Below are 25203 nucleotides of genomic sequence, written 5' to 3'. Positions count from 1 at the left end.
AGCATTGCCAGGGCCTGCTGGTCAAGATAGGGCCACAACTGGTGGACCAACTGAAGCTGGGCAAAAGCACCTCTGGCCATGGCCTCCACCTGCTGCTCAAGCAGGAGCTGCAAGTCCAAGAGGACCCCCAAGTCATGGACCACCTCCTTCAGGGGCAGCACAACCCCATCCAGAGAGAAACTCAGACTCGGCAATTGGCCAGGTTGAGAAGTAAGCAAAAGCAACTCAGTCTTGGTGGGACTAAGTCTGAGCTTGTTCTGGCCCATCCAGACCCTGACAGCCTCCAGACACTGGGCAAGCACAAAAACAGCATCTCTGGAGTGGCCTGGGGTGACAATATAGAACTGAGTATCATCAGCATATTGATGGAATCTCACCCCGAACTGACGGATGACCTGCCCCAGCGGTTTCATGTAGATGTTAAAAAGAATGGGTGCAAGAACTGAGCCCTGAGGGAGTGGCCACAAGGGAGTGGCCACAGAGCAGAGCATTTGTCACCAATGTATACCGACTGAAAGCGCCCGCTAAGGAACGAACAGAAACACTGTAAAACAGTGCTCCCAAAACCCAACTCGTGCAGGCGCTCCAGAATGATACTTTGGTCGATGGCATCGAAAGCTGCTGAGAGATCTAAAAGGACCAAGAGAGGGGTGCTACCTTAATCAAGGTCATGATACAAGTCATCAATCAGAGCGACCTGTGCCATTTCCATGCTATGCTGTGGCCTGAAACCCAACTGACGATCTAGAAAATCAGCTTCATCCAGAACTCTCTGGATATCATATCCTTGTCTGATTGAATTGTTATTCTACGGCCAAATTCGCACATAATGTGAAGCCAGAGGTTGACAAAACCGCGATTTCAAATTGAAACCGTGAATTGCAATACAGACATTCGTCTATCCTATTTCTTGTCATGGCAATCATATGGTACTAGCCTAGGAATATGTTGGTGAAAGCTAGCTCATCATGGCCCTACTCTGCCCTCTGCCCTTACCCGTTCATCACCACAACAACCTTACCTGGCTCAGTCAGCCCACCCACCTAGTTGCATATGGTGAATGAGCATATTGTACATGTGTATATCCCACAGGGACCCATTCCAGGTGGCTGCAGATTTTTCTCCCAAGACCCCATTCAGCTTTCTGAATGGGGTTAAGTCTGGAGAGGATTGATTTGATTTCATCTTAGCCTCAAAGCACGAGTTTTGGATTGTCAGTTGATTTCTAATGCATTGTTCTTGTTGGATTATTCTTGTTTGCAAACAGCTTGAGTCAACTGAATTTAAGCAAGGACTTTCATGAGGAGGAAAATAAATAGATGAAGAAACTTCTCATCCATAATGTCTCCATCCTCAGCTTCACTCTTAACTTTTAATGTTTTGCAATAGTGCTTAGATAGAGACAAATTGCTGCATACATTGAGAAACCGTTCTGGATCCTATTTAAATAACGGAAATTTTTGATACTGTGCCTGCATATACACTAAAAGTATTTTCTAAGATAGATGCTGATATTTAAGTTATGATGCTTCCTCTGGTCATCTCACATGACAGTGATCAGACTAGCATTTTAAAAATTATAGAACAGCTTAACAGCAAATAGTCTTGTTTTACTAGGAGTAACTTTGGTCTAGATGGGTTATCCACAAAGGATTAAAAGATCCCCAAATATGTATTAATACATACCATTGTGTGTGCAAAGTCAATTCCAATGCAAATGTGAATTTTCAAAGACTTTCTTCCAGTTTATGATCCTGCGCTACAGTAAACACTATTGATGTGAACAGTAGTGTTTTTTCTAGAATGCTTATACTGTAAATTGTAGGCTGCTTCAGACAATATATTCCACTCCTGCAACGGCCCATGCTATCAAGAGGGGATCTGCACTGAGAGCATACCCATCCTGATATCCTCCTAGCACGTTCCTTTATTGCACGGGGCACAATTTGTGTGAACCATTGTTCTTTATGCAGCCCAAATACTATCTTAAACTAGAATTTGGGCTGAGTGTTGAGTGGGAATTTGGATAAACTGCACCCCCAAATAAAGGAATGTGTCAGGAGGACACCAGGATGCCCAGGAAATAAAGAAAGCACCCACTGGGTGCAATGACTACCCCCACATTGCCATCATAGATTCCTGCTAATTGGCTGAGACACTGCAGGCTCTCAGATGTGCTAGCATACGGGAGTAATTCCTATCCAGAGGAAAAAATGGGAGATCACATTCTGGGTTTCAGCCTGAAAATCCAGAAATCTCCTTCCTGTCGAACACGGCTAGGCATCCAACCTCAACAGCCTGCCCCCTTAATCCTAGTGTATTGATCTGGATTAAGGAGGTGGAGTGTATGAGGTTGGAGGCCCAGCCCTGTTCTACAGGCAGGAGATGCAGTATGATAGTGAAATCCATAACTGATTGTGAAGAGCTCCAAAAGGATCTCTCCAAACTGGGTGAGTGGGTGACAAAGTGGCAAATGCGGTTCAATGTTGGCAAGTGTAAAGTGATGCACATTGGGACGAAGAACCCCACCTTCAAGTATATGCTGATGGGATCTGAGCTGTCAGTGACTGACCAGGAGAGGGATCTTGGGGTCATGGTGGACAGCTTGTTGAAAGTGTCGACTCAATGTGCGGCAGCTGTAAGAAAAAAAAAGGCCAATTCCATGCTAGGGATCATTAGGAAAGGGATTGAAAATAAAACTGCTAATATTATAATGCCCTTATACAAAACTATGGTGCGGCCACACCTGGAGTACTGCGTACAATTCTGGTCACCACATCTAAAAAAGGACATTGTAGAACTGGAAAAGGTGCAGAAGAGGGCAACCAAGATGATCAGGGGCCTAGAGCACCTTTCTTATGAGGCAAGACTACAACACCTGGAGCTATTTAGTTTAGAAAAAAGACGACTGCGAGAAGACATGATAGAGGTCTATAAAAGCATGCATGGTGTGGAGAAAGTGGATAGAGAGAAATTCTTCTCCCTCTCACATAACACTAGAACCAGGGGTCATCCCATGAAATTGATTGCCAGGAAATCGAGGACCAGCAAATGGAAGTACTTTTTCACACAACACATAATCAACTTGTGGAATTCTCTACCACAAGATGTGGTGACAGCCAACAACCTGGATGGCTTTAAGAGGGGTTTGGATAACTTCATGGAAGAGAGGTCTATCAACGGCTACTAGTTGGAGGGCTCTAGGCCAACTCCAGCCTCGGGGGCAGGGTGCCTCTGGGTACCAGTTGTGAGGGAGTAACATCTTGAGAGAGGGCATGCCCTCAACTCCTGCCTGTGGCTTCTAGCAGCATCTGGTGGACCACTGTGTGAAACAGGATGCTGGACTAGATGGGCCTTGGGCCTGATCCTGCAGGGCTGTTCTTATGTTCTTATGTCTATTGACAAGGGCTGTGAGCTGATGCCTGGTGAATCTCACATACATCATAGTGTACTCTTCTCATGTCTGCTCTTGTGGCTGGTTGGCTAGAGAGCTGCTCTGTAAAGTGTATCATATTGGTTCTCATTCTGCCTGCTCTACCTCATTTGCATCTTCCATGGAAGATGCAAAAGCTGAGTTTGCCCCTGATTCTACCTTTCTCCTTGACTGGGGTTGACACATTCAGTTCCCAGCTCAGGGCTTCATGCGGTGAACTAATGGAGGTGGCTCCTATACCAATGCAGCTGTGATTTCTCATGCTTGCTTGTCAGACATCTTTCCTGGCAAAAATTCCTTTCCCTCAGTGGAGTATTGCCCTGCCCCATCTCACCCCCAAGGGACTTAATTCTTGCCTTGGTGAAGGGACAGGGCAGTTCTTCACTAGCTGAGTAATGGTTCCATTCAGAATACTGGTTGAGTGAGTAATTAAGGCACGTTTTATTATTATTCCATTATTACCAAGTTTGGCAATATCACTAGAATCCAAGGGTACAATGATTAGAGTGTGAGGAATTGTTGGGTGTAAACGATTTGTTTGGAACTGATTTGGGCCTGAGTCTGAGGCAGAACAAAGGAAGAAGTATATTTATATCTGAAATAGTTGATGGTTTAAACAGTGAAGGGACGTCCTTATTCTATCATGTCAGACTGCAGAACTATGAAGAGTTTGTCACAACAGCACAGATTTATAAGATAATTTAGGGATATTTTAAATATTAATTTGGGGCTTTCATTCTCCCCTTGGTATCATGGAGAAGTTTGATAGCTCTCATTCTTTTTCTGAAGTGTGTCCATTCTGAACACCTTCTTCCTCTTCCTGTTACACCCTGGACATAGAATTCCAGAATGTTCTCCATATGGATTGGTCAATAAGAGACATCACATTCTTCTCCAAAACCAAGGAATAAGCTTGCATGTGCCCAGGTTGATTGTCCTGAAATGATGTAATGTGCAATCAGGATGGGATAAAAACTGCACAATGAAAATATGATCATTAATAATTCAGATTTGAACAAAGAGGTTCTATAGTATGCCCCTGATATATAAGGAAGTTTGTTATTAGCTCTGCAACTAGTAGCACCAAACAAAATGCATGTGTACGATGTACCACACAATGGCTTCCACTGACATATTTTCTCCTACATTATCTTGCATTCTTTGCTTCTGAGAGTTTGGCTTTTGACATATAAAGCATCCTTTGGTTAATGAAATAAAGTAGTCTTCCTTTAAAAACAGGAAGTCATAGGACAAGCCACCAAGACTATTGGCATCAGTATCCTGAAGGCCATTTTCTAAGCCCTTCAGCTGGAACACTGAGGAAAGAACAGCAGGCATTGCCTCTTACCTAAAAAGGACAAGACTTATAATAAATACCCATCTGAAATTCTGCAATCCAGCTCCTTTCCTTTATGGGCCTCAGACAGAAGCTTTCTTGATTTTTGCCGCTAGATTTTGTCTTGGAGGGGAGAAAATAGCTGCAGTATTGCTGGCTCAATCCTGTGACCTTCAAGAGCATTGCTGTGTATGTCGTAGGAGATTTGAGGATCCAAATTAAAGAGCATTCTAGGAGGAAGTTATAGTTGGAGATGTAACCACAGCCCTGTTGAATGAAGTAGTTCAGATTTTTAGAGCACATTTTTTTCTTTCAAAGAATCATGATGGCTTACAAATATAACAATAGTTCCCAAACCAGGTTGAATAAGAAAACATATTTCATCATAACTAAACTAGAATACAAATCATTGTATGTTGTAACTACAAACTTTCTGGAATACAGAAGTATTACAATTGTGTCTAAAAGCAGACAAGGGAGGGCTAAAATTGGCCTCTTTGGGGAGGGAATTCTCTACAGCCTAGAAACTGGAGTTCCAAGATAGAGGCTTGCTGGCAGATGCTCTGCCCAAGACCGCCTGGGGATTTGCAGCTAAGCACCAGCTTTTGCCCTTTTCATTTGTCTCTCAAGCCTCATTGTGCCACACATGATGCATAAACCCAGTTTGGAAGCTAATGTCCATGAGGCACCCAGATGTTTGGAACCCCTTGGATCAAGGTGCTTGCCTTCAATGCCTCCCTTAGCTGTAGCGAAGGACTTACTGCAGTGTGAATCACCACCTGAGATTCCCTTCCCTTTCTTTTGATCTCAGTAAGCTAAGGAGAGGTATATATTGAGGCTCTTTCTCCCTTCACCCTCTTTTTCTTGCTTTCACTTTCTTCACAAGCAGCATCACACACACACACACACACACACACACACACACACACACACACCTCTCTCAGTCTCAGTCTCTCTCTCGGAACAGCCTTCCAACTTGCTCTCACAACCAATCCAATACTAAATATCCAATTACAGTATTTTTATTTTTTTTAATCCTTCCTTCCTTCTTTTCTCCTGGCCTCCTTTCTGCCCTTTGGGAAGTATCACTCTATAGTGATACTTCACAATCTGGTTCACTTCACTGTCTGACTGTGCCTGTTTGATGTATGCCACTTGGAGCAAGGATTCCTCCTGAGATCCCAAGGAAGTACAGGATTTACATAGGGCCTGGAGTATAAACTGGCTGTAGGAGAAAATGAAGCTGTGAGACAGGAAGCAAGTGATATGGGCTATGTGTGTGCATATTTAACGGTAATATTTTTACCCCTTCTCCTTCCAATTACTAAATAAATTAGCATGTGGGGAAAAGGAACCAAAAACGTTTTATGCAACTTGAAATATAAAATGGCCATCTCTATAGGTCAAACTTAGCAGCATGTTTGAGTTGAGATTGTTATCTAGTTCCTGCCTTAGCGATGGCAGTAGAAGATCTCCATCCACTCCCACTCAGGCTAAGAGTTGCCATGCATCTGGAAGCAAGACCTTTTGGTGAGGAAGGAAGATGTTGGCAGGGAAAAGGAAGAGTCAGTAGCAGCTGTTACCAGGGGGGCTGGGGTGTGTGTGTCAAAAGACAGGCTGGGGAGAATGGTCTGCAGATACATCCTCTTCCTCTGTCTTCCTGCCTCACTTTAATTTGAGCAATGTGGGCTGGTCCTTTGCTGAGTTGGGAGCTTCAGTCAAGTCAAGGCTGGGGTGGGGCTCAAATTAAAGCTGGGGTGGGGTAAGAAGAGACACAGAGAGACAGCAGAGTGGGAGGAGAGATGCAGCTGCAGCCCGTTCTGTCCCCATCTGCCCTTCCCTCCGACATACCCCACTCAGTGGTAGTGGCCATCACTGGAGAGGATGAATATTGAATTAATGTCTGAGCAGCAACAACTACAATGATTTATATACTGCTGTCCAATGAAATTCTGGCTGCATTCACACATAACAGTCAACTGGAGTTAAAGGGGTCAGAGGTTGCCAAACCAGTATGTCTGAATGTGTGCAACTTTGGTCCTGTTTGGAAAGCAACCCGAGGTTATGCTCCGCAAACTGCACTTTGAACCATCGGCTTGTTGTAAGTTTTGCTGCTCATACTCAAGGTTTGAGTATGAGCTCCAGAGCGTGACATGTGAATGCAGAACTGGAGGCTGCATTTGCTATAACCAGAGTTGAGGAGGGAAGCTCCTCCCTCTCTCTGGCTGCGGTTACCGATGGAGGCTGTCCTTCATGCAAGAAGGAAGCCCACACAGTCAGTTCCCCCTCCTCTCTGTAGTCTCCCTGACTGCAGAGAGCCTGCTCTCCATTTCATGCAAATGTGGACAGGAGAGCGGGGTGGGGGGTGAGGAGAAGAACAGTGGGTCCATTGGACCCACGGTTCTGCATTACTTGCAAAACCAGCCAATGAACAGAGATCAACATATCAGAGATGCACATATCAGGTGGCATATAAATATGATAAATAAATAAAGTAAAACATTCTCAAAGCTGTTTACATAGACAAAGAGTAATAATAATCAGGTGGTTCCCTGTCCCCAAAGGACTCACAATCTAAGAAGATAGATAAGGTAGACACAAGTAACAGCCAATGGAGGGATGCTGTGCTGGGGCTGAATAGGGGCTAGCTGGTCTCCCCCTGCTAAGTATAAGAGAAACTGATGCAAGAGAAGGAATCACCGGGACTAGACCAAGGAAGCAAGAGTTTTAAGAAGTTTTTTTTCATTGCACTGTTATTAGAAGAAGGTTCTCAGGAACTACTTTAGTAGCTTGAAAAAATGGTAGGTGGGATCTGGGATACAAAAACCGAATTTATTATCATGCCTTTTTTTTTAACAGCTTATGCCCCTCCTTGCCTTTCTCTCTGAATATAGTGGGAAATCTGAGAACCAGACAACAGACAGTCTAAAGGGACAAACTTCTAAGACTAAATTGCAGCTATAAGGATAAAACAACTGTTCAAAGAAAACATTACACATTTCTTAGCTGAATTATTGGTGCATTTTAATTAATATGGCCATTTGGGGAGGGTTAAATGGTTCCAGATTTAAATTAGAGACATTTATCATCCCCATTGGAAGTAATCAAATTCAGTAACTGCAGCTTTTCTGCTGTAAATGTTGGTTCGGAATATTCTTTAGCTCACTTGCCCACCCAGGGCACAGGAATACAGCCTGTTTGTTGTGAGTTGGCCAATAAGAATTTCTCATTCTCCTTCAGACTGATGGAGGATTTGGGGACTGTGGGAGAATTCCAGCTTGCAAGCCTAATAAAATCATGACAAATTACTGGAAGGAAACACATACCTCGGTTATGTGCACAAAAATAATTGAACAAATGGGGAAATGCAATTGCATTTCAAATACAGTCATTTCAAACACACTCATTTGGAAATAAAACCACAGTATCGTCATACTCATTGGTGATATTGTAATTTTGGAGACATCATATAAAAATTGCTGTTAGCCACCCGGCTCCTGTAGACAAAGCAGTCAAAACATTAGATGTTTTGGTCAAGAAATCATAGCAATTGGCAATATTGTTGTTAAAGATAGCAAATGATCAGACCAGAATGGCAAAATACAATTTCTATGGAACTAGATGCTTGCGTTTCAGAGGACAAACATATATCAGTGCAGGTGTTCTGTTCAGAAGTATTTGGGCTGGCAAGATAGCAGTGGAGGGCAGCTAGATTTCCAACAGATGGTGTTGCAAGGGAAATAGGAAACTCCATAACCATTAGACATTATAATAAGTGGCTTCATTCAACTCCCTTGGCATAGGAGCTGTAAACATTTATGCAAGAATTGCTGGTTGATGGTAGGTCTCTTTAACAAAGCCATTTTTGTTGCAATGACATAACTGAAATGAAGATAAAGAGCAACTTGTTCTTTAGAAATGTAGTCTTCCTATGTTTTTGTCATGACCACTGCTCTAAGTAGTGACTCAAAATCTGATCCGGAGGAGGCAGGGCCAGTATTAGATGTGGGCCCTGATATTGGTCCACAACTGGAAGAAATCCTGGAACAGGAGCCCTCAGGAGCCCTCAGAACCCAAATCCTGGAACACAGCACCCTCAGAGCCCAAGAGCCAAAGACTGGTCAATCTGACACCAGAAACATTATGCTCTCCTGTGCATGCACAACAGAACCTGCAACCAGTTTGGTAGGACTGATGGAGAGGAGGAAACATGTCACACTCTGGGACAGAAGGCTGGACTTTTAAGGTCATTGCTCTCCAAGTCAGTAGAGGGGGCCCAGGTGAGATAGCCTGGGCATAAAAGTAAATAAGGCCTCAGTCTAACCCTTGCTGGAGTAACTTGTGTCTTGGAACTATCCATGGTGGTGCTGCAGCCCCACCTTGCCCCACCTGATGGATGTGCCAGGACAGTTTTCAAGCTAAGATTTCCTTATAGACAAGCAGGCTTGTTAAGATTGCAAGATCACAGCATGACTGTCATTCATGACTCAGTTTCAAATCAATGGCACTTGTCACTGCATGAGAACCCCAGACCCTGTTGCTGCCAAGGACAAGTTACTTATAAGCAGCATGCCACCCCCTGGTAGAACCTGGTGATAATACTCCTTGCCCCACTCTGGAACTGCAGCTGGTCCCCACAAGGCCCTATAAATGCTTTCCCTGTTTTCTATTGGATATAAAGGTTTAGAATGGACAACTGCATTATGGTGGGGTGGGGGAGAACAATTTTATTAATAATACACTACTAAATTCAGAGAGGGGAAGCAGAAAGAGCTGCAGTTAATGTCCCACTTGCTTCTATTCTGAGGGACTTTAAACAAAACTGGACTGACATTCTGTGTGCTGCACTTTGAGAACAAAGACAGATTTGAATGGGTTCAAAGGAGAGCAGTGAAGACGGCTGGGCTTGGAAAACAAGTGATTTGTGGAAAGGTTGAAGGAGCTGGAGATATTGAGCCTGGAGAAGAGTGGGCTATGTGGGGTGGGACGTTTGATCTGTGTGTACACACAGGTCAAACACAGGTCAAACGTCCCACCCCAACTTGTCCACACAGGTCAAACGTCCCACCCCAACTTGTCCTTCACCCCCTTTAACTGTGCCACTCATGCATACTAGTGGTGTGCACAGAACCGGCACCGGCTGGTTCGAAGGTGGAAGGGATCTCTTTAAGGATGGGGGAGGGTGCTCTTACCTCTCCCCCCACAACTCCCCTGCAGGCGCTGCCTTTTAAAATTGTCTGGTGGAGAAGCAGCACGAGTGAGTGCAACATGCGTAATCACGTCACAACATGCACAGGCGCTGTGGCAACTTCCAGTCACTTCCAGTCAGAGGAGGCACCAGGGTGGCAAGGAGGTATGCTGCCGCCCCACCTGACTGTTTGAAAAGGCAGTGCCAGTGGGCGAAATGCGACAGGAGAGGTAAGAGCACCCTCCCCCATCCTTAAGGAGACCCACACACACACATTGGAACCAGCCGAACCACCGGCCTTTCGAAATGGTTCCATGCACATCCCTAATGGATATCACAGCATTCACCTGAAAAGGTGAACACTGTATCCATGGGAGGCTTGTGCAGTGCACCCAAGCCTCCCAGTCATGGAAGCTCCCTCCATCACAGCAACGGCATTCAGCTCTTCAGACAAACGCCAAGGTATCCATGAGCAGTGCAGTGAAGGGGGTGAGTGACAAGCTGGATCAGGACTTCCATGTACTTGCTATTTTTTAAATATAATGTCTGAAGAGGTCTTTTTTCTCTGCTGCTCCAGCAGGCAGAATTAGATCTAATGGGCTTAAGTTACAAAAGGGTAGGTTTTAGCTGAACAATAGGAAAAAATCCTTAGCAGTGAGAGCAATCTGACAGTGTGATTGTAGTCATAAGATGTTAACAATTCTTTACTTTTGTCAGGCTAAGCATTTGATCTATAATGCTGAGTGAATATGACACTCTGGTATTGACATCTCCATGATATATTGGCAAATTTCTGTTAAAAGTATAGACTATTTTACTTTAGAGCTATGCTTAATAGTGTTAATTTGTTATTGTCTACTTTTGCGATTATGTTTGAATAGCTGTATTCTTTATGTTATAATCTTTAACTTTTAATTGGGGTTTTTAATAACCGGTTTTTAGTAATATATTTCTCAGTATATCGGCGGGTGAAAGTGATTTTTTTTTAAAAAAATTACATTTATATGTGTAAATGTGTAATTGAACTACACATGTATTTTCCCTCCTGACATTTTTTGGGGGGTTGGTTTTTTTTTAATGCACTCTCTGACAGGAGATTGTTTTGAGGGGGAAGACATCTTAAATAAGAACACTGAGTTCTTTTTAGCCCAGTTGGAGTAAAGAAATCGGCCCCTATATATTGTCTTTAATGGGCTTAAAGGCAGCTTGCGAAGGCAATTTGGAGATATATTTTGGAGATTGTGGCCTGGAGTGGCTGCTTTATTATTATTTTTTAAAAAGAAAATGTCAGTGAGGAGAATACACATGATTACTGTAGTTAACTAAATGAGCCACCTAATGGCACAGCAGAGAAATGGCTTGACTACCAAGCCAGAGGTTGCTGGTTTGAATCGGGCAGCACTGATATAGGAAGATACTGAAAGGCATCATCTCATACTGCACAGGAAGAGGCAATGGTAAAGCCCACAGAACTCTGTGGTCACCAGGAGCAGACACTGACTCGATGGCACACTTACCTTTAACTTGAGCTTCAGTGTCATAATAGAAACAAATGTCCTAAATGCCTTCTGGTCAGAGCAGGAGACAAAGGTTTTCATAAGCTTGTGAAAGGGAGCGAATGTTGAAAAATATCTTTTTTATAACACAAAGCAATTTCATCACCAATGGACTATTATCCCCTTCAATTAGGCTCGAATGGGGCACACGTCAAGGATGTTTTCTTTTTCCCAATATGATATTAGAACCCCTGGGTTGTGCTATTAGAGACTCTGATAATATAAAGGATGTTACAATAGGTGTGATAGAGCACAAGCTGATTTTATATGAAGATGATATTTTAAGTTTTGTTGATTAAACCAGAGGTCTCAATCCCTAATCTTATTTCTTTAGTTCAAATGCTTGGTAATTTATCAGGTTACTCCATAAACTGGGGTAAATCAGATTTGATGCCTTTAGGTTCTACATATTTTCTTGATAAGTGTAGGGTTAGGGGTTTTAGGTGTTGTCCAGAGTCTCTTGTGTATTTAGGCATAGTAATTTCTAGGAAGCTCTTTCAATCAGTAAATTCAAATTTTCCCAAATTTTTGGTTCAAAGGAAAAATGACTTAGAGAGGTAGGCTATGATTCCATTGAGTATCTGATGCTATTTTGGTTAAGATTAATTTAATGCTGTATATATTTTAAGTAGTCTTCCCATTCTTGTACCTTCATCATATTTTAAGTAAGTCTGTAAATTAGTCAATGACTTCTTATGCCAAGGACACCCATCCAGATTTTCACTTCATAAATTTCAACTACCTATTGAAGAAGGCAGAGTTAACTTTCCATGTTTTCAGGCTTATCATTGGGCATTTATTCTACCTTCAGTCTTAGGGTGGAACAATGAGTCGCAGGTTTTGGGCACACATTGGGTACAGCTTGAAAGCTATTATTTGACCCCACTGAAATCTTGTCAGGTGCTGGGTTCATCATTGGTCATTACCTGTGTTTACAGCCACAAGGCATATATGGAGAACTTTGGGTTCAAGATATGGCTTTGATCTTTTCCAGGATGAAAAGCTTATATTGTGGGAGAATCCCTGTTTGAAGATTGCTTGTAAATCTTTTTATTGGGCTAATTGGGCCTCCCACAATGTTATTACACTAGATCAATTGATCTCTTCTGAAGCTGTTTTTAAAATCTTTTGATACTTTGAGAGCCTAGTTCGATTTACCTTTAAATGCTAGCTGGCTGTTTATTCAGCTGAAACATTTACTATCATGGTTCTTTGGTCCTGATGCAATTGCAGCTTCTGAAACTCTATTCTATTATTAGACCTGGAACTTCTATTGGATGCACCTAAGCCTGTAACCTTGCTCTATCAGAAGCTTAAAGATATAGATAAGATTGGTATCCATTATATCCAAGATCTTTGGAACAATGATCTTGAATACCTTATCTTACCAAATCAATGGTGGGCTGCTTTGAAGGCAGTGATACATGCCTCTTTGTATCTCAAAATGAGGCTAATGCTATAGAAACATCCATTCCATGTTTATTGAACACCTCAGAGAATGTTTAATAAGGGCTGGTTGCAGACTTCTAGATATAAGATTTGTAATCTGTATGAGTGTAAACCTACACATATGGTTATTGCACCATTTTGGCTTGAAATCCATAAGGTTGTTAACATGACATTATAACAATCATTGCCTGTCAAGGACATGCATGTTTTGTTGGATTACATTCCCAGCATATGGAATCTAGCATTACATCAAGAATTGTGGATTCTTCATGCTTGGGAAGTTGCCAAAAGGATTATAATACAGCACTGGAAGAACAAATCTACTCCTGAACTGCAACTTTGGATAACTGACATGTTTTCCTTGTCAGCATTTGAATTGGTTTTTTCAGATGTAAAGATAAAGAAGAGGAATTTTCAGCTATTTGGTTGAAATTTAATGAATTGTTTATGCTTTGAAAACAAAAGATATACATGCTTAGAAGAAGGTGTCCTTCCCTTTCTTTTTCCTTTTATTTATTTATTTATTTCTCTCCCCCCCCCACCTTATTATGTTAAAGTTATGTTTAAGGGATGTTTCCCCCCCACCTTTTCCTTTTCAGTTATACTCATACATATTATCGCTATCCTTGGTTATATATGCACTGTTGTAATCTCACTGTAATAAAAGAACCACACAAAGCAATTCTATTTTATAGCAGAAAATGGGGAAGCAAGTATTCATAAGAAATATAGACTGATTTTCTAGGATAGCAACTGGGTTGAGACAATTTTATTAGAACAATCTATGCTCCTGTTAGGAGTAGGGGTTCCAACTGGGGCCTACCTTCAATGGTCCCTGAAATAGATAGACTAAGGCCTATGCCTATCCCAAATATTCCTACCAGAGACTCTTTGGTTAGGGGCATGACTGAAAATTAGGTGAACCAGTCACCCAGAGAAAAGAGGAAAATTACTAGACATGCTCTTCTTAGATAACTGCTAGGTGCCTTGAACAATATTTTGCATTCTTGCTAGCATTTTGTTATTCTTGTGTAATGCTGAAGGTACTGGGGGGGGAGGTTGTCTGGAGTTGTCTGAATATTATTGTGCTGTAGTGGAATTGCTTGCTAAAATAATATTGAAACGCAGAATAGAGAAAAAAATACTGACCATTGGACTATGATCCTGTGTCCTCATGTGGAGCCTACCTCTCCCCTTCTTCTTTCCTTGACATTCCCCTTCACTGTCTTGAAACAGACAGAGGCACTGAGTTGCCTGTGCAAGTTATTTACGGGTTTGTTTGGAGACAGAGTTTCAGTGATGAGAGTCCCACATAGGTGGGGGAGGGGGCAGAGTGACCAAGTGTGCATATGCTGAGTCTAGAGCAACTGTTTACTGTACCAGGTTGACAGGTGTGGAAAAATCCATCTGAAAGCTATAGGGGCAGATCTAAAATCTGAACCCTATAAGAGGGGTTGTCTTTGGGCAATATGGCAGAACAGTAAAGCAAGCAATCTACCTTGTCTGCCTGTCTGTCTAATTCTTGAGTATTGACGGGGGTCAGTTTTCATAGAAAGAGCTTGTTTGGCATGCCAAAGCATGTGAGGCAAGTCTCCTATGACATCATCACATGGGCCAGATCTGAGATGGCTGCTTCCTACTCAGTGCCAGCCTGAGTGACTTAAACTGGGATCCCATGGCTGGATCCCAAGCCTAGGCAGATAATTATGCAGCTCCTTTTCCTTTTTGGAGATTTCCCCACTTGAAATCCTCGTCCCCCACTGAGAAGAAGCAGCCACTTGTCTGAGCTGCTGGGTTCCCAGCCTTTCTCCATTTCCTCACATGTATTCCACCTCCCCCCACCCCATTAATCTAAGTTGGTCTTCTCTTTCTCCCTTTTCGGTTAAAAATGTTCTTTTTGAATTTGATCAGTCAAAATAGATAACAGCTTTCATGCATTACAATGTTAGGAAGCCAGATTTGTGCTTTAAACGTTGATTGCTAAACAATGTATGTAGTATTACCCAGATGCTCCAGTTATAACAAATGTTATTTTCTTATAATACAGTTCACATTTCTTCAATAGCCTTGGGCCTGGTTGTCTCTCTTTCTAATGTCAGTCTGTCCATGAGCCACATTAGGAACTAGAATTGTGGGCGCTGCTGCACCGGTTTCCCCTTCACTCTGGTGCCTGATTTTTGAGCATGCACTGAGTGCGGGTGGACCCCTGGTGGTAGCCAACACTCCTTGCTCCCTCTTCTTACCTTCTACCCAGAGCAATTTAAGAATAGGAACATATGAAGCTGCCATATACTGAGTCAGATCACAGGTCCATCTAGCTCAGTATTGTCTACACAGACTGGCAGCGGCTTCTCCAAGGTTGCAGGCAGGAATCTCTCTCAGCCCTATCTTGGAGAAGCCAGGGAGGGAACTTGAAACCTTCTGCTCTTCCCAGAGTGGCTCCACCCCCTGAGGGGAAGATCTTACAGTGCTCACACTTCTAATCTCCCATTCATATGCAACCAGGGCAGACCCTGCTTGACTAAGGGGACAAGTCATGCTTGCTACCACAAGACCAGTTCTCCTCTGTTTTTCCCTCTTTAATTGCTTTTTAAAAGATAGTGTAAGGATGTATGCATATTGGCATATACATACAAGAATGTGCTAGGTTACATCTCCCTATCAGCAGTGCCTCACAGTGTAAAATGCTTTGTTTTAAATTTCCTGAACAGAGCAGAGAGGATTCAGAGGACGGCTGTAATAGCTCCAGCATGAATAATCATCACACTTTAAAATCATGTAAAATATGTACATTTGCCTTCCAAACATCTGAAGAAAACATTGTAGCTTTTTTGTTAATATGACCAGCAGTTTAGTACTATAAATGCATTGCTGGTAGTCAAAGGGGTTATCTATTTTAAAGATGAATACCCCACCTTTTAATTTCGATGATCCCCAAAGAGGCTTATATCTACGTGAGATTCCTAGGTTGTCTTCTGTCCAAACACAGGATACCCCGAGGCCTAGTTAGTTTTAACAAGGTTGCTGTATTATGTGCCATTAGGCCATGCCATCATTCAAGACAAGGTTTGAAAAAATGAAAATATTTTTATAGTAAGCTTGGTGAGAAGCATCTTTTTGATTAAGTGCACTTTAGCACCTTCTGATGAGAAAAAATGTGTTGCCTGAAGGGGTCCTCAGGAGAAAATAAAAGAAACAAAATAAGAATCTGAGCTTACTAAAAACTCCCATGAGGAAAATTTTGTTGAATCATAAAACAGGCTAAATTTATAGAACTGGATGTCCAAGAAAAAGCAGACAGCACCTTGGATACTCCAGAAAGATAACAAGAAATGGTTAGAAAAAAATATTAATAACTTTTTGGAGAGAATGGAATTACCAAGAGACCACAGATAACCCCAATCTTGCAACAGAAAAAGGAGCTGTGAGAAGAGGCAGGAAATTATGATTCTAACCTTTGCTATGCAGAATCCCCAGCATGTTTCTGAAGGATGAGATAATAAAACATCTGAAGAAATATGAACAGGGTTTCATAAAGAGTAAATCTTGTGTGAGAAATCTAATGCAATTTGAGATGAGATATTGCTGGTATTAAGTTGTGGGTAGACACACAAGGTCAAATGTAACTTCACCAATACAGTATCTGTAGAGTTGCAGCCAAGCATTTTCCAGTATTTCTTGGATTTTAACAAAATGTTAACAAAATGTAATTGTGCTAAAAGCCAACAAATAAAGATATCACAAATAAATAGATATCACACTGGATTAAAAAGTAACCTATCAATATGTCTCACCATAGCATATCCACATGAAAATACCATACCATGTTAATTATACATGAAATTATAAATGTCCACAAATTTAAAACTGCAACAGAAACCCTAGCATGCACGATTTTGCACATGCTAAAAATACTGATTTCAATGTGTCACTTTTTTACAAGTGTCGTTTCTGTTATCAAGAAACTGAAGCCTCAAAGTCCTGTGGCACCTGCAACCACCAATATTATTTAACTTGAGGCAAATGGTGAAACTAAGTTCACATCTGCCAGATTTCAGCCCCAATATTAATACATATCATGGAAGCCCCTCCAGTATCAACCTACTCCATGAGGCTATTCACACGATGGGGCGAAATCGGGCTAGCGGAGGCTAACCCAATTTTGCCCCTTCATGTGAACTACCGGGCTCGGCTGCGAGCCCGGTGGTTCCTAGGCAGGTAACCCGCCTAAGTAATCCTGGTTTTAAAAATCATGAGTAGCTGTGGCGCAGCTCCGCGCAGAGACTACTCATGAGGAGACCCCCCGGAGGGGAGGTGAAAAGCCACCTCCCGGCTCCGGGGGTCTTGCCAGCACTCACGCAGGGCATGCTGGAGCTTCCGGGGGCCAGTTGGCGCCCGCTCCCCCCAGCCCCTGCCAGCTTCGTCACACAGCCGGCAATCATGTGGATGGCTGCTCCGGCCGCCCAGGGCTCCCTCCCTGATCGTGATCACAGAGCCGGCAATCATGTGGGTGGCTGCTCCGGCCGCCCAGGGCTCCCTCCCTGATCGTGATCACGGAGCCGGCAATCATGTGGATGGCTGCTCCGGCTGCCCAGGGCTCCCTCCCTGATCGTGAACAGGGAGAGCGGGCTTAGCCCTCTCTTCCCGCTCAGCTCACCAAACCGGGTCTCACCAATCATGAGACCCAGCTCCATGAGTTGTTGAGATGGAAGAATGACTTTGAAAACATTGCCAGGCCTGCTGCATGTGCTAAAACACCTCTTTGAGCAAGAATAAATGCAAATGTAATCCATAGATTAATAAGTAAATATGGCAATTGACTGTCTCTAACAGTTGGCATGTGCAGAATGTTCAGGGCCTAGAATAAATGGTCTTCCTCTTTTGATTCTATGCATTTCTGCCACCTTGTAGTCAATATCAGGTGAAAAATCACTTGTTTTTCCCACCTAATCTCCAACCTCAGTGAAAGCAACAGCAGCAATTCTGATTCTTGAATTCTTCTCCCTCCCTGCCCAAGAGTTCATAACAGATTAAACTGCAGAGAATGGCAGGGGGAGAGAGTGTGTGTCTAGGAATGTGCAGAATGTTCTGAGCTCAGAACATTCTGACTTGAACCAGGCTGTTTCAAGTGTTCCAAGCTCGAAACAGAATGGCCTTAAAATGAAGGGCCTGTTTCAAGCTCAGAATGACCCCGTTTCAAGTTGGAATGTTCCAAGTTCTACACCATTTTAATGGGACTGTTTCCGCCTTGCTTTCTGCTTTTGGCACTGGCTTCCAATTGGCTTATTATCTTCTTGCTTCTTGGTTGGCTTGTTAACCAGCCAACCAAGAATTCAAGGAGATCAAATTGATATGTATGATAACAAGCCAACTAAGAAGCATGGAGATTGCAAGCCAATCAGAAGCCAGTGTCAAAACCAGTCAGCAAGGGAAAAACAACCTGCCCGAATGCTGCTCGGAATGTTCAGAACACTTGAAAAGTTCTGAGCTCATTCCACCAGAACAAACGGCTTGTCCCGTTGTTCCAAAAGAACGTTCTGGTGATTTGTGTTCCATTCCAAGCTTGGAATGGAGTGCAAATCCTGTTCCGTGCACATCCCTAAGAGGTGTCTTTGACTCACTCACTGCAAAGAGCTGCATTGCACACTTACTCCATCCTTCTTCAAGCAGTGTTCCTACTCTGCTGTTTGAAGATACTCAATGACTCCTAAGAATAGCATCAGCACTGAATGCTGATGTGGTTTGGAGGCGAGCAGGGTGTACATGTCCCTCAGTTACATCAGTGGGACTCTGCATGGTATGTGAGTCTCTCTCTCTCTCTCTCTCTCTCTCTCTCTCTCTCTCTCTCTCTCTCAATACAGCCAGTGGGTGGGTAGGTGATTGATTTGCTCATCTATTCACTCCCATAAACTATTTATTTTAATCAAACCTATTAGATTAATTTATTCATCCATGCTTTTCACTCTCACAACTTAAAAATGAAACCTATTTTCTGATTCATGTATTCCATATGCCTCTCTCTCTCTCTTAAACATTGAAATGTCAGCCTTCCTTCCTCCTCCTGCATTCAATGTTCAAAAAGGCAGAGGGTGATTGGTTAGGGATGATGTTTCCCTAGTTTGCTCCTAGCAATCTGAACAGTAATAGTGGAGGCTAGCAGGCTTCTGTTCACAACAGGCCAGTTCGAAAGAAATCATCACACCTCAAACAAGTCTACACAATTAACCCTCATCTGGAGTCATGATTTTTTGCACACAAGTAGAACTTCCTATTTTGAAGAAGTTTCATTGGATGCCCCGCAACGTTTTCAGGCCTCAGAACCCACAATAATTTGACATTTCACTCCAGGGATACGTAGCGGTGGCCACCACATCCCAAGCATGGCACCCCATGTGACTGCACGACTCACTGAGAATGTGAGCTGTTAGCCAAGAAAAATGAACATTTCAAACCCCAAACTAATGAGAATCCATACTTCAACATCTCAGCATTTCAGCTGAAAGCATACACTGTGACTGACCTGAAGGCAATCTGGGAGCTGGCCAAATGCATTCTATAGGTCAGACACCCATAATCATCACATCTTTTGTTTGGTTTCTTGTCAGCTGTCCTGGGCATAGACTTCCTGGGTACACTCAATACCATCTTGTGCCCATCCAAGCCAAACACAGATGACATTGCTTCCCTTTGTGAATGTGGTTGCATCTCTGGGGGTATGTCTAGCTTTTTGTGTTTCATAGTGCCTACACAGGACAACCCCTTGCTCAGGAGAGCCTCTAACAGCTATACACTGGGGGGGGGGGAGTTATCCTTTACCACAGTTATCTGAGGGCAGATTCAGATGAACATTGCCCTGAAGTCTGTGGCAAAAATACACCTGCCCTGATGTCACTGTACACTGATGTCACTGTACACTCACTTGGCACATCCTTTAATCATGTGAGAGGGATGATCATCTGAAGCACCGCTCTACACATGCATCAACAAGTGCCCCAGTGTTGATCCATGGCTGTACACATTGCCAGGGGCATGGGGTCCATTGGACAAGGGGGGACAATTGCACCTGGGCCCACAGGGTCAGAGAGGCCCCCAAGTGCCCCCAAGGGCAGAGCCCCTTGCCATGAGTCACCCTGCCTGCCTCTCCTCCTGCTTAGCTCAAGCAACGAGCTAAGCAGCTTGCTGTGCTCCTTCTGCCCCCGCCAATCAGCTGCTTCCACCTGCCAATCAGCTTCTTCGGACTCTGGTGTGTGTGGGGGGGGGCGGGTTTCTGAGCAAGAGAGACACCACCTAAGGTGATTAACTCAGCCTCTCAACACCACCTTGTTCAGTGCAAGCAAAGTGCAGACGATGGTACCTCTTCAGATACTTGCCTCCAAGCACATAAAGCAGGGGGGCTGAACCAACAGATGACCCCAGACCCAGATTTCTCAAAATAGCTTGTACTCGCTATCGCTTATGCTCACAGAAATCTGAGATTTCTTCCTATTGCTTGTGCTCACAGCCAGCTCATCCCAGCCTATCACAAGCAGAAGGCTCCCCTCCTTCTCCTAGCCGCCTGTGGTCTTCCCGAGAGCTGACTGAGCAGAGCTGCACAGCAGCTGGTGGCCAGGTAATTGGGGTGGGAGTTAGCATGAAAACAAGAAATATATACTGAGTTAAGTGGGCAATGGATCAGACCTCTCCTCCTCTCCAAGGTCTCAGGGCAGCGGCCCAAAACTAAGCCTGATCCTTCCGTCCTTTGTGCAGCCTGTGTCCCAAGCAGCAGTTGAGGAGGTTTCCACCCAGACAAAACATGAGAACACTGCCATCTGCTTGGAGGCTGCCCCAGCCTTCTCTTCCCCCCCTCCACCCTCCTCTCCTTAGACTCATTCATTTTATTTTGCCTTGCTTTCCTCTACTGTAGAAAAGAACTTTTTCATTCAAGCAATCAAGACTATCCTTCACAGTTTTTCTTTTGTTAACCTTCAATAGCATTCTTTAAGCAGGCTAGCAATGGGACCTTGTTTGCAATTTTGGAAGAGGGCGGGCGGGCATGGACAGGGAGGTGGGTAGAGCCATATAGAATGCACTTTAAAAAACAACAACCCTGCAAGGGAGGGATCAGAGAAAACAGTCCCCTTCTCCCTGGGAAGAATCAAATTTATATTGTTGGATTTTGGAAGCAAATAGCAATATTTCCATTCTATTTTTAGAGGACATCCTGGCGGTGGCGGGACTGCTTCCTCTAACTCCCCAATGAACCTATTAAATGAAGGCATCATTGAAAAAGAAACAAAGTACATAATTGAAATTGATCACGTCTGTTCACCTTACCAATATCTTGATGCTGTTTGGGAAGAATATGAGGTGGTGTGAAGCTGCAGAAAGAATGCATCTCCATCCAGCAGGGTACAGCAGCAAGTTTGCCTTCTATCTCCATCGTTTCATAGAGAAAGGTTTATTGATTACATTTATATGCTAGCCTCTCTCCAGTGAGCTCAGGGCAGCATCCATGTTTCTTAATTTATCCTCACATCAATCCTGTGAGGATTAGTTTGAGGATTAGCCTGAGAGAGCAAGAGTGATTGGCCCAAGTGAACTTCAGGACTGATCAGGGGTTTGAATCTAGGTCTTCCAATCCTAGTCCACCATGCTAACCATTACACCCCGCTGGGATAGGGTTAGAGTTTGTGCATTGAGCATAATGAGGCTCACCACACAAGCAGTGTGGAGAGACGAGGGGGGTTAAGCAGGAGGGGGGTTAAGCACATGAGCAAGCAGGAAGCCCTGGGTGGTCGGATTGGCCGCCCACACAATTTCCAGCTTCGTCACGGAGCCGGCAAGGGCGGTGGGGATCAGGGGCCACCTGGCCCCCAGAAGTCCCAGGATGCCCTGCGCGAGTGCTTGGGGCATCCTGGGGAGACCTCCGAGAGTGGGAGGCTTCTTTCAGCCTCTCAGCAGGGGTCTCCTTGTGAGTCATCGTGGTGCAAAGCCATGCTGTGGTGCCTCATGTTTGGGTAGGTAGAGGGTGCACTCCACTAAGCTCATTTAAGGGAAGGGGTATTTATAGAGGCTAGCTGCCAAGAGCCGCGCAGCTCCCGATGCAGCACATGATTGCTCAAAAGCGGGCTGGGCTCCCTTAGCCCACATTTGGGCGATTGTGGGAATAGCCTCAATGTGTGAATAGCTTTTTACTTTCACGTAAATATACTTAAGAATGTCGCTTTCCTTGCTAGTAAGTCCTTTAGGTTTCAGCAAAATGTACTTCGAACTAAATGTACTTTCCAAGCTAACCTGGCCAAGAGGCACCTTTTAATGTGGTGGTTCTCTTTATTGAGCAGGAGGAGAGTAACTGGCCCTATCCACCCCCAGCACAGTACCTCCAGTGACTGTTGTTGGTGTCTAATGAGCCCCTGGTGGCGCAGTGGTAAAACTGCCGCCCTGTAACCAGAAGGTTACAAGTTTGATCCTGACCAGGGGTTCAAGGTTGACTCAGCCTTCCATCCTTCCGAGGTCGGTAAAATGAATACCCAGAATGTTGGGGGCAATATGCTAAATCATTGTAAACCGCTTAGAGAGCTCTGGCTATAGAGCGGTATATATAAATGTAAGTGCTAAGTGCTATCTTATGTTTCTTTTTAGATTGTGAGCCCTTTGGGGACAGGGATCCATCTTATTTATTTATTATTTCTCTGCGTAAACCGCCCTGAATAATAATAGCAATAATAATAACAACAACAACATTGATAATGAGCCATTTTGGAAGGGCGGTATACAAATCAAATAAATAAATAATAAATAATAAAATTCAGGCATCGCAGGTCCTTGGGAAGGACTCAAGGTCTGGATAAAACAAACCAGTCAATAACACCTGTCTGACTGTGTAGACAACAACAACAACAATAAATAATAAATGGGGTTAGATTTGCTGCCTGAGGCTGCAATTCTCCACACACTTCTCTGGAAGCAAACTTTACTGAATTTGTTCGGATTTCTGAGAAAACATACGTAGACTCACACAGCATGGTTGAAATCCTAAGCATACTTATTTGGAAATATTAGACTGAAATTCTCAGGACCACTGCATATATGTTTTTCCTGACCCTACCTGTAACAGTGGCATCTTCTGAGAGATCATTCTCAAAATTGAAGCTGATCAAAAACTATTTAGGGAGTTCTATGTCTCAGGAAAGACTCAGTGGCCTTGCTCTGCTACTGTATCCATTGAAAATGAATGTGCCAGTTTGGTCCAGATCCCTGTTATGGTTGCCAGTTTGGCAATCACTCTTCTTTCCTGTTGTGTGACTTTGTTATTGAACCTTACATTACTTGTGATCTCCTTAAATTATCTCAGCTGCAACATGGCACAGAAATAGGATGACCACAAATGTACTGCCCACAGCCCCTGTAGCAATTCATGATTGTCATGAAACACAATTGGCATGAAACACTAGCCAGGACTAACGGGCCAAGATATGCTTTCAGTTCTGTTAATTCAAGGTGCTTCCTTCAGAACATATGAATCTGCTACCTATTGCATCAGATCTTTGGTCCATCTAAAGCAGCATTGTCTACTCTGACTGGCATTGGATCTGCAGGAGTTCAGGCAGTATTTGGATTCCTCCCACAGGGTTCATGATGGTCCCCACTCCTCTCTCTCGGTGTCAGATTTCAGTGAAGGGAGTTGCTTCACGGTCTGCCTCCTCCTGCTGGACTAAACTTATTTTGGTCTGCTGGACAAAATTTCTCTTGATCTTGCCTCTCACTGGAAGACCCAGACCACACCTCACCACTGTGCAGTGGGCAAATGATAGACTGGTTGTAGTCCCCCATTTCTGTTTGACATAGGAAGCTGCCATATACTGAGTCAGACAATTGGTCTATCTAGCTCAGTATTGTCTTCACAGACTGGCAGCAGCTTCTCCAAGGTTGCAGGCAGGAATCTCTCTCAGCCCTATCTTGGAGAAGCCAGGGAGGGAACTTGAAACCTTCTGCTCTTCCCAGAGTGGCTCCATCCTCTGATGGGAATATCTTACAGTGCTCACACTTCTAGTCTCCCATTCATATGCAACCATATGAATTTGTTTTATGTTAGCTGCCCAGAGACAAAAGTTTGGGCGGTATATAAATTTGATAGATAGATAGATAGATAGATAGATAGATAGATAGATAGATAGATAGATAGATAGATAAGGGGACAAGTCATGCTTGCTACCACAAGACCAACTCTCCTCTCACCATGTAACCCATTATCTTAGTACTTTCACTGGCAGATGAGTTAGGTTCAGCAGACTGTTCAGTGCCACAAATCCCACCTCTACAGTACATCATCTTGCTCTCTCCACCTGAAAGCAAGCTCCAATTCCCACACATTCTGGGCTGTATCTCACTAGGATAAATCGGAAAAGACTAGAGATGTGCTGCTGATGGTTGATCCACTGATGCCAGGCTTACTGAAGCTGACATGTTATGGTTGCTGTTCTGGCTAAAATCCCTGCTTCTGTGAGTCAGATGCTTCCGAATGCTCTACGTGTTCCAAACACTACGTCTGACATTGTGGGAGGGGCTGGTTTCATCTGACCTAACTCAGGAGCAGTGTCTCAGGGTGGTTTTTAGACACTATCATAGTCAGGGGAAACAAACCTGAAGTTTCCAATGAGAAACAGGCAGAGCCTGTACTCACAGGCGGATCCTGGCAATGCCGCAGCACCAAACCCGGTGTTGAAGCCTGGCTCATAGCCCTTAACTTGGCTCCCGGGATTATGTGTCGGCACCTGTCTCCTGGGGGAATCCCCCAGTGTACTGTGCTTGATGCAAAGTACACTGTGGGATGCTTGGAGGCCAGGATAATGAAAGAGCAATCTCTCTTGCTCCATGCTGCTCAAAGCAGGGCTGATCATGTGGGAACATGCCATGCGCTCCCACCAATGACAATTCAATCATCTGCGGGGGAAGGCAAAGTTTGCAAAGCCTTCCCCCTGCCGGCTCACGCACTTGGTAGTTCATGTGAATAGCACCAAGGTATTCTCTCCCATCCTAAATGGCTTAACATGGGCATGGGATAGAAACTACCCTGTGATAGAAAGTCCGTTCATTTTTGGGGTGGATTTTCTACCAATTGACTTAGCATGGGAATGGGATAGAAATCACCCCACCATAGAGAGCTTTGGGGTAGTTTTCTGCCCTGTGTCATATTGCTATTAACAACATAAATGTAACTGGTGAAGAGCCGGTGAAGACCCATACTTGTGGATATATCATG

Source organism: Hemicordylus capensis, chromosome 4 (assembly GCF_027244095.1).
Source record: "Hemicordylus capensis ecotype Gifberg chromosome 4, rHemCap1.1.pri, whole genome shotgun sequence".
In the NCBI taxonomy this organism is placed as follows: domain Eukaryota; kingdom Metazoa; phylum Chordata; class Lepidosauria; order Squamata; family Cordylidae; genus Hemicordylus; species Hemicordylus capensis.
The sequence above is the reverse complement of the archived record's forward strand: the minus strand, read 5'-3'. Positions refer to the sequence as shown.